The sequence below is a fragment of the Coenobita brevimanus genome, chromosome 13 (assembly GCF_032717465.1).
Source record: "Coenobita brevimanus isolate Jiangsu-jjx chromosome 13, ASM3271746v2, whole genome shotgun sequence".
Taxonomy (NCBI): Eukaryota; Metazoa; Arthropoda; class Malacostraca; order Decapoda; family Coenobitidae; genus Coenobita; species Coenobita brevimanus.
The window spans coordinates 31,860,514-31,876,528 of record NC_136966.1 but is presented as its reverse complement, the minus strand read 5'-3'; positions in this window follow the sequence as shown (position 1 = coordinate 31,876,528).

The window sequence follows — 16,015 nt, the reverse complement described above, 5'->3', positions numbered from 1 at the left end:
AAGACATTCAGGTACGTTTTCATGCCTGATTCATGAAAATTGTATGGTTGGTTCCCAATATATAACATTTTGAATGTTGTAAAACGTTGACCACAATTTTCTCCACTTTCATTTAGTAGCGCTTTGGCTACTCTGTAACTCAGTGCCTCATTTGCATGGTGATGTGAATTATACATTACTCTGTCATCTATCCTACAATCTATATTTGTTTTATTCCATTCGATTTTTGTTACGTTGATATACATCTGCTCAAACGAAAGAATTTACCACAATATCCACTGGCACCTTGTCTACATTCCGTTTTTTTGCCATTGCTCTTGCCACCACCAAACAGCTTTACCAAGTTTGTAAGATAACACTCACACTACGTGGGTTAGAAAGAATCCCCTTTATTCACATCCATGCAATATAGGTCAAGAGCATTAGCTCAAATTCAAAGTGAACAAGGGAAAAAATTCGAGAATACAGATTTATTTAGGAAAGCAACTTGGAAGTATGCTAAGCAGAAATCCACAAACATTCTAAACATTCCACATGAGCTAGCCATGTGGGATGAAAATCCAAGATGGCCACCATTAGCATGGCATGCTAACTGGTATATAGCTTTGGACCAGAAGCCACAGATGGTCATGTAATACCTCATTTTAACCCGTCCCATCCCGTCGACGTATGGGTACATTGCAACGATTTGCATATGCCAGTCCCGGTGACGTACCGGTACGTCATGCAATTGCAATGTGCATAATTTCGACAATTTTCAAAATTCGCACTTGATTTGCGGTACGTACCCTCGCATGACCTTCCCCTACCTGCCACCAGACGGGGACACTTGGCGACCCCCTCGCGACCCGCGCTAGCCCACCACTCGTCCACTCACCTGGTAGCCACGGTCCTGCTCAGACATGGCTAAGAGAGGTCTCTCAGACAGCGAAATTCAAGTCGCCCTGGACACCTTTACCAGCGACAGTGATTCCCCACTGGACGACGAGGATATGGACAAGGATTATGTGCAGCCAGAGGAGGAAGAAACCACCAGCAGTGACGAGGAAGTTTCGTCTCCCAGGAAGCGGCAGTACGTGACTTACCATGCTGCTAGAGAGGGGCAGGAGGCAAAGAAGGCACGTGCAATATCCTATCCCTATCCCCAGCGTGATTTGGAACCAGAATTCGAGGACGAGGACGAGGATGAGGATGATGACGGAGCCGTGGGACGTGCTGCCACGTGGTAAGGACGTGAGGTAATAACACATCGTGGCCCAGAGCGCACACCACGTCGTATGAGCAGGTATGGTCCTAGCATTTTGTTTGGGGAGCTAGGAAGTCAAGTGGAGGGAGTGGGGAGTGGAAGGGAAAGTCCAGGGAGGATTAGGGAAAGTGAGAGTGACGTGAGTGAGTCATTGCTCTCCCTACGTAGTGTGAGGCGGCGTAGTGGATCACGTGGGCCAGTGCGGGTGCGTTCCTTATCACGTGGGGTTGTGAGGGTGGGGGAAGGTGGGGAGGAACCACTCCAAAGCACGTCTTATGCTCCCCAATATCCCCTAACACGTGGTCGAGCTAGGGTGCGTGAGAGAGCACGTGGTGTTGTCATGGAGGGGGAAGATGGGGAGGAACCACTCCCAAGCACGTCTTATGCTCCCCAATATCCCCTAACACGTGGTCGAGCTAGGGTGCGTGAGAAAGCACGTGGTGTTGTCATGGAGGGGGAAGGTGGGGAGGAACCACTCCCCAGCACGTCTTCTGCTCCCCAATATTCCCCTATTTCATCCCCACAGCCCCCTAATGTTCCTCAAGGCCGTAAGGGTAAGGGAAAGGGAAAGGGTAAAGGCAGAGAGAAGAGGAGTGACAGCGGGGAAGCCCTCCGCACTCCTTCTCCCCCACCTCCCCAACCAGGATCTCCTCCCCACCCAGACGAAGGCGGTGATGGGGCTGATGGGGACGAGAGATTTGTGTCGTGGGATTGGGAGGATGGGAGTGATTTTTCTCCCCTCATTTACCCCTTCACTGAGCAGGGGCGATCTGGCTGCATTGCTCCAGGAATTCACCGTAATTCCACCAGGTTGGATTTTTTCCACCTGTTTTTCAGTGAGGCATTTGTTGATCAGATTGTATACCAAACAAACCTGTTTGCAAGCGCGCAGCACCTAGAGAGTGAAAGATTGGGAACAAGGAGTAGGCATTCTATCATCTGTGATTACCCTGTCTCCCTTCCAGAAATGTTCTTACTTTTTGCCCTGGTCATTTTGATGGGTATTATAAGAAAGAATAGAATTCCTGCTTACTGGACTAGGGACCCTGTTATGTTTACCCCAATATTTGGTCAAGTGATGAGCCGTAATCGGATTCAACAAATTCTAAGTCGCCTCCATTTCTATGATGCTCATGACCCTGCAAATGCAAACAACACTGATAAAATGAGGCGAATTAGGTTGGTCTTTGATCACCTCAGGCAAACCTTTCGTTCCTCATTCTATCCCTATAGAGACCTCGTCATAGACGAGTCTCGTGTTGTGGAGAGGCAATATTTCATTCAGACAGTATATACCCAGCAAAAGGCACCGTTTTGGGTTCAAGGTCTTTGTTATGAGTGACTGTAGGACTGGATACGTGCTAGACATAGTCTTGTACACCGGTGCACAGACAGACATAATAGAAGATCGAAGTATTGGACTGTCGGGAGCAGTGGTAAAGACGATGATACAAGACTACCTTCATCGTGGTCACGTTCTCTACCTCGACAATTGGTACACTAGCCCTCTTCTCGCTCGTTATCTTCACACACATGAAACGGGAGTCTGTGGAACCGTAAAGGTGAACCGGCGTCACATGGCCAAGGTAGGGCGGAAATTTGCAAGGAATGAAGTTGTCTTCTTCAAAGCCAACAACATCCTTGCAACAATGTGGAACCACAACAGAGAAGTAAGCCTCTTGTCCACGGTTCACCGCCCCTTGATGCACCATACTGATTCAGTAGATTACCGTAGCGAGAGCAGGCGTCGTGTTTGGAAACCTGAGTGTGTTATGGATTACAATATAAACATGTGCCTCGTGGACCAGTCAGACTCCATGATATCGACGGTAGAGTGTGCCAGGACCACGATGAAGTGGTATAAAAAACTGTTCTTTCACTTGCTAGATATCACTGCTCTGAATTGCCACCACCTTCACGCCATGACAACAGGAGTTCAGGAAACATTTGAAGAGTTTGTGAGGGAGCTCACAAGAGAAATCTTTGCGAAGTATGCTGTTGAAAGGCCCCAACATCGCACCCGCACTGCCCATATTGCCCAAACTCCCCAGAGAATATCCGGCCACCATTCCCCCACTCCTATCCCTCCCCAGCCAAACAGACCTAGGCCCCAACGCAGGTGTCACGTGTGCAGTAATTCCCAGGTGAGACTCACGACACAGGAAGGACACCCGCTATGAGTGCGTGCAGTGTGACGTGGGTCTCTGTATGCACCCATGTTTTAGTGAATATCACACGTTGATGCAATTTTAGTATGGTGTGAATGCGAAAGGACGCAGAAATTATGAGGTAAATGCGACAGACAGACGCTCAGTGAAATTATCAGTCATGTTGATCTCCAAATATTAGTATAAAGTGCATACGGGTAGAACATATGTGAAAACATTGTATGTAAGTATATAAATCTGCCCTAAGTTGAAACTTACATAGCGAGGGTTTTATGATGCGATATTCTGTCGCTCAGTGCAATAAATACGGCCCGTAATTATATAATTATTATTATTGGAAATTCTTACGGGTATAATATAAGTTCAAATTATTGTAAGTGATGATATATATTCTAAGTCAAATATTCATAGCGTTAGTATAGAGATGCGATATCCTGACGCTCAGTTGAATGAATAAGGCACGTATTAGTCAAAATAAAGGTCAGCAAGTGATAAAGTGAATAATTAGTATATAAGAGTGTGAGTGAATTAGTATATAAGTGTGTGAGTATTATGTTTGTCGAAACATTCCTTACGAGGGTATTTTCAGGCGATATTCTCACGCTCACTTAAATAAATAATGGCAGTAAGTATGTACAGTGCATTATAGGGGTGTAAACGTGTGTAATGTAAGTGGGAAATTATAAGTGGAGCGAATAAATAAAGTAGATGATGAAACACGAGTGTTTGAGATCGTGGTTGCTACGTGAATATGCGCTAGCATATCGCTAAATGCCCTCGTAATGAATGAAAATAATTGAAAACCTTTACAGTGGTGGAGGAAAGGTTCTATGTAAAGGGGAAAATAATTGGAAAGTGATAAAACAATTTGGTATGTTGAAATACGAGTCATAGCGAAAAGCTTACTAAGCTGATGTGCGCTATACTTATGCTGCATGTCATCATAATGAATGAAAACATCTGAAAACACTTACAAACAGTTGTAATTGGTAAAATGTCATTGAAACAGAAGTATACAAGTAGAAAAAATGATATGTTGACTGATACCAGACACTTAGCATATAGCATGTTACGACTCGGACCAAACTCGCTATGCTCGCGCGATGGTACAATGCTTATTTTTCATATATATGTGTCTGAAATCCATTATATTGTTACTGTTATTGTTTATTAGTTCAAATTCAATAAATATAGAGGTGTTGTGTGTTGTTTCTCCCATTATTCCTTACCATAGAAAATGTAAACGGATATCCAGCCCATTACAGAACACCATACCTGCCGGGGGGAACCGCACCTGTACGGACCACTTATAGACTGTGGGAACCACTTTCTTTGTGATTTTCCTTCGTTTCTCGACCTAAGGGGAAGTTTTAGCAAAAAAAAAATTTTTCCAAAAAGGCTCGGGACTGGGGGATGTCATAGGTGCGGAAAACCTCGGGACGAGACGGGTTAAGGGTTATTGTGTGTATGAAAATCATTTTTATCATTATTTCAATGATATACTAACGCATGTTCAAGGTATGAAGGTAATGTACTGTTTTATACAAAACGGTAAATTCAACACATATAAAGCCAACAACCAGCACTAACTTTTGCCAGATGCAATTAGTGAACTATCTATCTATCTATCTATCTATAGCCCGACGCCCTAATCCCGCAAAGGGTGGCCGCAGACAAAACACCTCCAAGTCACTCTGTCACCCACCATTTGACTCCCCTCCCCCCAACTCACCCCCCCCTCCCTCATATACCTCTCAACTCCATCCCTCCACCTCATCCTCGGTCTACCCCTCCCTCTCCCTCCCTCCACCTCACCTACATACACCCTCTTAGTCAGTCTTTCATTCTCCATCCTCTCCACATGTCCAAACCACCTCAGTGTATTTCTCCTAATCTTTTCAACCACATCCACATCTACCCCACAACGTTCCTTCACTTCTTCATTCGTCAACCTGTCCCTCCATGTCACTTCACATGCTCCTCTCAAGTAACTCATTTCCACTGCTCTCACTCTTGACTTGTTCCCCTCTTGCAAGGTCCACGCCTCGCTTCCATACGTCAGGGTAGGGATCACAATACCATCATGCAGTGACTTCTTAACTTCCATACTCACCTCCCTATTTCTCATCACTGCTTTCAGTGTGCCAACAACCTTCCTTCCCTGCTGTACCCTTCTACTACTTCTAAATAAAACATTTTTAAAGTAACATAACTAGTTATGGCCACAGTTATAGCATGAGGACTCAGTATCTTGTCCATCAGGTGGGCATGAATTAGCACAAGATTGGCCAATACACGAGGTACATATAAGTGTACAGTAGAGTCCTGCTTTCTGACATTTGCATCTCTTGCTGCACATTTGTTTAAACCCACATGACACAATGAGAAGAACATGCTCTGTTGCAACTGGTCTGTCAGTCAAAACGGGATTGAGCATTCCAGCTCCAAGCTCCCAACTCCAGGCAGTAGGATTTAGATCCTCAACATTGCCCAACCACTCCCGAACTGCGAAGTAGGCTCGATATGAGTGGTACTTTGCAGCTGAGGATGTGGGAGGTGGGCTTTGAAGTTGGAAGCTGCTGGATGCTTTGCTCATTTTCTGCATATGCTGCACAAATATCAGCTTATCAAGTATTATACATGTCAGATTGGCATTATATAACTTCAGTAAGAATATTTCCCCCACTCTGGCTATTTCTTCATGGCTGACATCGCTTTTCTTGAATCCATCCAGCGTCCTCCAATCCTCGCTTTCCAAGACTGTCATGGCCTTCTTTTTCCCAGTGCCACATAAGGCAGGGACAGTATCACATCTGGTGATAGTGTGTGTTATCAGTATGTGTTGTCGGGTGTGTGGATGCATTGCCTGCTGGATGCTTTGTATAATATAAACAAAGTGTCTTGCATACTGCATGTAGATATTGTCTGTTGTGGACCTGTCAACCAACATGACAAACTGATCTGTATACTTTGCCACAAGTACAAGAGATCGTGCGATATTCCCAGCAAATGCCAATGTTGTGCTACTAATTAAGTAGTCAGCATCTGCCTGACTTTGACAGCAAGAAACGCCTTCAGATGTAAGCCGGTCCTCAGCCAACTGATTAATCGTGACTTGTTACGATTTGCAGAAATGGAGCTTTCATAACCCGTGACATATGTGTTGAAATCAAGCACAATGTCTGCAGAGACATTTGGATCAGTGCGGTGGTTCTGTTCAGCTACCATGGTTGACAGTCCATTCTTTGCACTTGTCAGTTAGTGCTGGTGGTTGTTTGCTAAACTCATGTTTAAGGTGATTCTCCATATCATCGGAAGGACGATTTCCTGGAAAGAGGAAATTATAGAGGTATAAATCTTTTGGACTAGATAATGAAAGTAATGGAGAGAGTTCTAGAAGGTATGACTATAGAAAGTGTAAATATTGATGAGGTGCAGTTTGGGTTGATGCCAGGCAAAGGGACAACTAATGCCATATTCATTGTTCAACAGCTTCAGGAAAAATATGTAGGAAAGAAAAGGGATTGTTACTTTGTTTTGTTGATTTGGAGAAGGCCTTTGACAGAGTCCTTAAGAAAGTGGTAAAGTGGGCAATGAGAAAGCTTGGGATCAAGTAATGGATGGTTAGAGTGGTTACTGCTATGTATATGTGTTCTTCCACTCAGGTGAGTCTGAATGGAGATTTGAGTGATGACTTTTCCGTGAATGTTGGTGTGCATCAGGAGTCAGTCTTAAGCCTCTTATTGTTTATCATGGTGCATAAGCCCTCTCACATGACTTTAGAGAAGGATTCCTGTGAGAGATGTTGTATGCTGATGATTTAGTTTTGACTGCAAAGAATGAAAGGGGGCCACAGGAAAGTGGAGAGATGGTATGGGAGACGAAGCCTGGAGAGTAAATGCAGATAAAACAAAGATGATGATATCAAGGGTTGATGGTGGTACTGTCATAGAAGAGGAAAGTGGTCATGTGTAGTCTGCCGCAAGAGCAGGGAAGGGGTAATTTCAAGGGGTAATTTCATCTTATGCAGTGTTTGTGAAAAATGGGTGCATAAGAGATGTAGTGGTGTTAGAGGCAGACTGTGAGATCATGCTGATTTCATGTGTGTGGTGTGTCGTGGAGAGCATGTGGGGATTGTCAGGCGTGAAAGGATTGATCTTGCTGGTGAGTCTCAAGAGTGTGTGGAGGAGTTTCGTTAACTGGAAGACACGTTATGTGCTGGAGGTGGGGCTGGAGTGAGAAGTGGTTGGAAGAAATTCTAGGAGCTGTTGCCTCTCCTGACATTGAGCGGGCTCTCCCTCCAAGCTAAGGGATCTTTGCATGTAGCATGTTAAAAGTGAAAATCTGTATGGTAATGAGACCTGGACATTAAAGGAAGAGGATATTTGTTGGTTTAAACGTACAGAAATGACAATGATGTGCAGTGCGTCTTTGAATGTGAGGCCTGGGGGGTTTTGTTTTACGGTGGAAGAATTGAGTTGGATGAGACTGGAATGTATTGGTGTTGTGATGAGGGGTAGATTGAGATGGCTTGGGCATGTGGGGAGGATGGGGGATAACAGTTGGGTGCAGAAAGTGAGAAGTGGCAACGCAAGGGGTGGTGCTCCAAGAGGTAGACCGAAAAAGACATGAGACAGGGTCATAAATTTGAGTTCAGTGACAAGGGACTGAATAAGGAGGCTGCCAGCGATCGAGCAGAATAGTCAGCCACCATTAGTTGACCAAGGCCGACGCATGAAAGCATGTTGGAGCCTTTATAAACGAAACGAAACGAATGTGGGTTAGTAGTGAGTATGGAGACAAATGTGACTGAGATTGCAATACACTACACACTGGCAAAAATGAAAGTAAAGTTGCTACAGAGTTATCCAGGATTGCTGTAGTTTTATAACACCAAAGGTAAGTACTTAAAGAGACGAAAAATGTCCTTGTAAGTGCAACAAGTGGCAAGAAAACAAATCACTCACTATTTTTGGTGGTTCTGCAACATTCTTTTTCCCTCACGTGACAGCTCTACACATTAGGACCTTTTATGTAAATTTGCATTATTATTAACAGTAAATGATATTAATAATAAGACCTAATATTTTCAGTGAGAAAAATGCAGAAATCACAAAGAAAACGTTGTGTTGTCACCTTAATTACTATTACATTTACATAGCATCTTAGTGCGAAGTGTAGTGCTTTGCTTTTACTTTTGTAGGTTATGTGCATACACAGTACAGTGGAGCAAGAGTCTTATAACTGAAAATTCCTGAACAACTTATTATTTTTATTTTGACTATTATGAAGTACGGAACCCACATCCCAAACTTCATCCCAAACATAGCATGACGTTCACTTGCAATGCTGCCTCCCGTCAGCCTTTGCAATTCGTGCTCATTGACCTCAAACACAGCTTTTCTTCAAATTCACATTTCCTCTGACCCTTGATAACCTACAAATCTCCATTTTTTCAGGAGTTAGTGAAAAAAATCTAGTTTTTTTATGTTTGGTTAATATAAGTGGATTAAAACAGTTTGTGAGCATACACTATTTTTTCCATATTCCTTGGAACAATTGACATTGGTGTGAAGCTTCTTGCCATAGCCCAAGAGTTTAGTTACAGTAGTTGAGAAGTGGATGGTGAACTAAGTGAATGTTTCTCTTTGAAAGTTGGTTTGAAACAGGGATGTGTCATGTCTCCATGGTTGTTCAATCTGTACATGGATGGGGTAATAAAAGAGGTACAAGGTAGGGTAGTGGATGTTGGAGTGGCCCTGGTGAGAGAGGATAGTGTTTGGAAACTCCCTGTACTGTTGTTTGCAGATGATACTGTGTTGTTGAGTGAAGACGAAGGGGAGCTGCAAGGCTTGGTGGATGAGTTTGAGAGAGTGTGTAAGAAACGGAACCTAAAGGTGAATGTAGGGAAGAGTAAAGTGATGGTCTTTGAGGGAGGTGAAGTTAGTGAATGTACAGCGAGGTTAGATGGTGAGGAATTGGAAAATGTGATTACGTTTAAGTATTTGGGTAGTGTGATGAGTAAGGATGGAGGTTTGGAGGGTGAAGTGCTTGAAAGGGTACAGCAGGGAAGAAAGGTTGCTGGTTCCTTGAAAGCAGTGATAAGAAACAGGGAAGTGAGCATGGAAGTGAAAAAGTTACTACATGACAGTATTGTGATACCAACTCTAACGTACGGAAGTGAAGCTTGGACATTGTTGGAAGGACACAAGTCAAGAGTGAGAGCAGTGGAAATGAGTTATTTAAGAGGAGCCTGTGGAGTCACGTGGAGAGACAGGCTGACGAATGAGGATATAAAGGAGCGTTGTGGTGTGGATGTGGATGTGATAGGAAGTGTTATGAGGAACACACTGAGGTGGTTTGGCCATGTGGAGAGGATGGAGGGTGAAAGACTGACGAAGAGAGTGTATGTGAGTGAGGTGGAGGGGGGAAGAGGGAGGGGGAGGCCGAGGATGAGATGGAGGGATGGAGTGGAGAGGTATATGAGAGAGGGGGGTGTGAGTTGGAAGCAGGGCAGTGAAATGGCAGATAGATAGATAGTTGAGAAGCACACATATCCATTCACAAAACCTTCAGAAACTGGTTTGAATTGATCTGTTTCAGTGCACTATAAATTTTGTATTTAAATGTAAGCATGCAATTATTTTTTTACTTAAAATTTCGTTTCTTCTTAACATTTAATTGACAATTCGTATTTATATAATAAAGGAGACGGGAAGGATCAAAATTTAAGCTATGACCTGATGGACACTCTAAGAAGAAATGTGAAGATTTACCAGACTTTAGTAAATCATGAGATATTTTTTGTGCACGTTTTTTGTGTGTGTGCACCACAAAATGTCTTTAATGGGTCTAAATGCCCAGTTAAGTGTTCAGTTTTTCCATTTTCCAAATTTAAGCACGGCTCTGCACACATAAGTATATGATGAAATGGATTAAGCATAGGCAGTGTTGCATTTTCAGTCAGTGTGTAAGATGTGTAAAAGTTTGATGGTTTTGAGCAACTAGTGAAAAGCAGTGAATTTGATATAAATTTTGTGTGTGTTATGTCCTGTATGAACCTCATCATATAATGAGCTCTGCATTAAGATATATTCAAATTAACGCACATTTTATGAAAGCTCCCTAATATATATTGTCTGTACTTCTAAATAGTTGTTTTCTGGAGAGGGGCGCTAACCCTCAGCCAACCCACTTGTTGTCACATACGGATCACATGTTGGTGTGGGCATTATATAGGCACTAGTATATATTTCATATCACAATGTGCAGGATGTAGTGTCTGCTGGTGACATACACAGCTTCTCACTAGGAATGGAAATTCACATAATGTATATCCACAATCTTGTTGTCCCAGACCATCAAGAATGTCGTAACACATGGTGTATCTCAAACAATCTCTTTGTAGTCCAGGTGAATGGAAATATATGAGACACTACATCACACACACACACACACACACACACACACACACACACACACACACACACACACACACACACACACACACACATCCTCTTCGAGCTGTATATAATGTCAGAGAGATTCTCTTCAGGTCAGCTGGGGTTAAGAGGGCCCGAGAATACGATCGGGGGCAGAAGGCAGGAGATAGGGTCACCTAGGAGGCTTTGCCATCACGTTACATTACACTGTCAATCACACTTCTATATAACTGTGTACAATAAACTCCGTAACCCAACAGTGCTCTGTAACTCACCTCACTTATGATACGCATAGGGGGAAGATGAGAAAGAGAGAGAGAGAGAGAGAGACCTACCTGTTCACTCTAGTCGGCGACACAGCATGTTACTAAACAGCGGCAAGTTCGAGTCATACGACACCTCACGACTTTATACTGGCAGTTGCCTCAATGATCTATAACCATCCTCCCTATCTCTCTATGTCTATCTATGGTGATGCTTATCGATACTGGTGACAGTGGTAAATCGAACTACAAGCAAACCATGCCTAACTAGGATGGCGCTTGGTAGAGCACATATCTCTGCCAAGTCCCAAAGAAAGTGAAAAATAATTCCTGGATCCGCACCTTTATCCGAATCCGCACCAACATTTAATGGAGTGTGTTCTGGGCCAAGGCCCATTCTTCTACCAAGTTTCATGGAAATCCGTCCAGTAGTTTTTGTGTAATCTTGCTCACAAACCAACCAACCAGCCAACAGGCAAACGGACAGGGGTGAAAACATAACCTCCTTGGCGGAGGTAACGAGTTTATATGCAACAGATGACTCATGAACTGCTACAACAGTAAACAACAGCAGTAAATGAAGCCAATTAACGTCTCAGTCAACAGTCGATGAACAAATTACAATCAAAACAATCTACGACTGCTCTAAAGCAACAGTCATCATTCAAACTGCAAGCAAACACAGTGAGAGCAAAACGTGAGAAACGACAAGTAACAACAAGCAAAAATGAGAAAGGAGGAAATGTGCTGTGCTAATAGTATTGACCCAGCATGATGATGTATCAATACATCTGTCCTCCATTCCTCCCTCCTTGAACCTCCACCACCCTCCACCACAATCTCCACCTTCTCCAACACTACCACCACCACTATCTTCTCCACCACAACTACCAGAGTGAGGCTGCTACTCAGCAGTGTGTCATCATTTGCTGAGTGGGGACAACAACACCACTGACCTACCTACTTACTTACCACCCTACCTACTTACCCACCTACTTACGTATCTCTACGACACAGTGGGAAGGCGTGGCACTGACAATGATAACACAACATCTGCTGATCATCTGACCATCCCTCCTTCACCAGCCGACATCATCATCAGCTCCCTAGCCAGTATTCCCCCCACAGTTAATATCAGTGAGTCGAACATTTACTGTATTAGTTTAACCCGTCCCATGCCAGTGTTGTTTTAAAACAGCATTATGCAACTGCGCGCTCAGTGCCAGTGCCGTTTTAAAATGTCATTTTTTTCCAAAAATCATGGAGAGAGCAATTTTCAAACTAGGTGCACAAAAATTGGTGAGGATGTACATCAACTCTTCCACCACCTTGCCTCAGGCGCTCAGGCCTATACACCCATGCACTGAGTCATTGCCCGTGCTCTTCCTCACTCTGCTTGTACCACTCATACTGTACAGTCATGTCTCGCCGGGATCTCTCTGATGAGGAGATTCAGGAGCTCCTGAAGGCGCCCTACACTGGCGAAAGCGATGTTGATGATGACGTGCAAGATAAGGATTATGTGCAACCGAAGGATGAAAGTACTAGTGAGGAGGAAATACCCACACCAAGAAAATCCAGAAATGTGGGGTATGCTAGTACCCTAGGGATGAGGCCATTGGCACGTCATCGCCTAGCCCTACATGATGATGATGAGGATTCAGAGGAGGAAGGTGAGGCTTCTAGTATTCTTGGATGGCTTGGGAAGCCGAGGATTTCCCCACGTGGGGTTGGAAGTGTTTGGAGGAAGAAAGGGAGATTTAGGAATATTCCACTGTCTGGGGACGCAGGTGAGTCATCTAGCCCGTGCTATCCCTCGCACCCCCGTGTTCCAGCCCTCCCTAGGACCTCAAGACAAAGTGTTCCCCCATTCCCTGCATCCAGCACATCCACAGAACGTGTTCTTCAATTCCCCACACCCAGCACATCCCGTGAAAGTGTTCCTCCTCTTGCTACATTTCCCAGTACATCGAGGGAAAGTGTTCCCCTATCCCCCCACACTTCCCACCACCTCCAGTGAGACATTTCTCTCCTTCCCCACACTTCCCAGCATCTCCATTGACACTTTTCCCTCCTTCCCCACACTTCCCCATGCTTCCCCACGGCCCTTGGATGAGGGAGGTGATGATGGTGATGAGGAGGAACTGACGTGGGAGTGGGAGGATGGGAGTGACTTTGTTCCAGAAATACACCCGTTCACATACGAGGATGTTGCTGGGTGTACTGTACCTGAACTAACTCCAACTTCAAGTAGGCTGGATTTCTTCAGAAATTTCTTTACTGTGGACTTTGTATTGAGAATTGTTGCCCTAACTAATGCCTTTGCTGCCTTTGAGCATGCAGGGGCAACACAGATGTCACATAGCCGGTTGTTTGAGGTGGACATGAGCCTAAACGAGATATATGTGTTCCTAGGCCTGGTACTTTTGATGGGGATTTTGAAAAAGAACCAGCTCCCCTCCTACTGGACCGTAGATCCACTAATGAAAACACCTATCTTTGAGAAAGTAATGAGGATGAATCGGTTCCAATACATCCTGAGCCAACTGCATTTCCTTGACCAACTTGACCCTGCAAACGCAAACAACACGGACAGGATGAGGAGGATACGTGTGGTTTTCGATCACCTACGTGAGAAATTTCGTACATCCTTTTCTCCCTACAGAGCCCTCGTCATAGACGAGGGGATATATTGCCTGCAGGCAATATATCCCCAGCAAAAGGCACAGGTTTGGTTTCAAAATCTTTGTGATGTGCAACTGTAAGACTGGGTATGTGCAGGACATAGTCCTGCACACAGGTGTTCAGACAGACATCGTTGAAGATCGAACCTTGGGACTGTCTGAGCTGTGGTGAAGACAATGATCGATGAGTACCTTCATCGTGGGCACGTCCTGTACCTGGACAACTGGTACACAAGTCCCCTTCTGGCCAGGTACCTTCACCTTCAGGAAACAGGTCTGTGTGGCACTGTGAAAAAGAGCCGCAAGCAAATGGTGAAGGTGGGGCGGAAGTTGCAAAGGAATGAAGTTGTGTTTTACACGGCCAATAACATCTTTGCAACAGCCTGGCATCACAATAGAGAAGTCTTCCTCCTCTCGTCTGTAAAAGAGCCTCTCGTAAACCGCACCGACAGCATCGACTACAGGACAGAAGGGCGGCACCATGTCTGGAAATCAGAACCTGTCCTGGCTTACAGTGTGGATATGCGACAGGAAGATTGGTCAGATACAATGATTTCCAGTGTGGATTGTGCCAGGCCTACGATGAAGTGGTACAAGAAACTATCCTTCCACCTCCTCGACATCACAGTCCTAAATGCTCACCTGCTCCACGCTCAGATAACCGGCATAAAGGAGACTTTGAGGGCTAAATTTGTGAGCTGGTGTGGGAAATACTGGAAGAGTACTCAGAGGAAAGGACTGCCATTTGCCACTGCCACACCACTGCAACACCTATCCGCCTCACTGGTTGCCACTTCCCCATGATCATCCCTCCCACTGAGACTCATCAGAATCCGCAGCAAAGGTGTTATGTGTGTGCAACAGCACCACAAGGCCGCATACTCAGTGGAAGGACTCTAGGTATATGTGTGCATAATGCAACCTTGGTCTGTGCATCTATCCTTGCTGCTTTGAGGAGTGCCACACTCTTTATAACTATTAAGACAGTGAAAGACTCTTGCAAATATTTTCTCATAAGTTTAAGGACAATATGTAGTGAAGTAATGTTGTTATCGTAAGTGTAAGACGATGTATTCACAGTGAGACACTCAGAAATACTCTTACAGTGTCTGTGTATACTGAAGGCATGTTGTAAATAATTTACTGTAACTGTAAGTGCAGTACATAGTGAAGTAAAGTTGTACGTAAGTTATCGTAAATGTAAGACGAAGGATGCACAGTGAGAGAGATACGTGATAGGTGACAGGTGTTGCAGTACTAAGTGATTTATATGGGAAAAAAAGATATTTTCTGTATGAAATCCAGTGAAAAACAAAATTATGCGTATGAAGTGAATTGAAAGGTGTAAAGAACATTCCAAGACCTTCCCAGAGTAACTTTGGCCAGAATATCTGCGTATACCTTCATAGAAAACTAGGTTTTCTCTCTCCTTCACTGAAGTTCTTCTGGGAAACCACACCTGAGGGGAGGGCTGGGGACTTCCAGAAAGTGCACTTCTAGCCTCTGGTGAGTCTTTTAATGGTCATATTCATTTTTATTCACATCAAAATCTATCATTTTAGCCAAAAAAAAAAAAAAAAAAAAATTGGCCGGCATTGGCGTGCCATTATATGTCTGGGGTGTCCGGCACGCGGCGGGTTAGTAGTACTACTTCGTTTATATACAACCTTACGTATATACAGAGTGATAGACAATATATATCCATACATCAACATATAATACATACATATGAAAATCTAGTAAGACCAAAGATTTAAAATATAAGTACACATATCCTCCATATTACACTTGCAAGGAAAATCAAGTGAAAATGAGTAACACAAATGGACCTGGCAACAGTACACTGTAGTCAACCACATACATTAGTACTTAAACCTATACATAAAGATGAATTTCAAAATGAACAAACATATCAAGCTGACTTCACAACTTTTGGAAGACTTGATGTGTGGTACAAACGGAACTGAGTACTGTACATATTGTAAATATTATTCATTAAATAATATAAAATAACAAAATAAGAGGTCATGTATAATGTCATTTAAATGTAAACTGTGCAACATAACTAAGCCAATAGACCTATGCTGTCTCAAATAAACAAGTACGTCAGATATGGCTGATTCATGATTGACTACTGTAGACATGCCATTGTATTGTTATTATTGTATAAATGATGTACACCCGAGGAAAGTTTCACGTTATACACTCACTT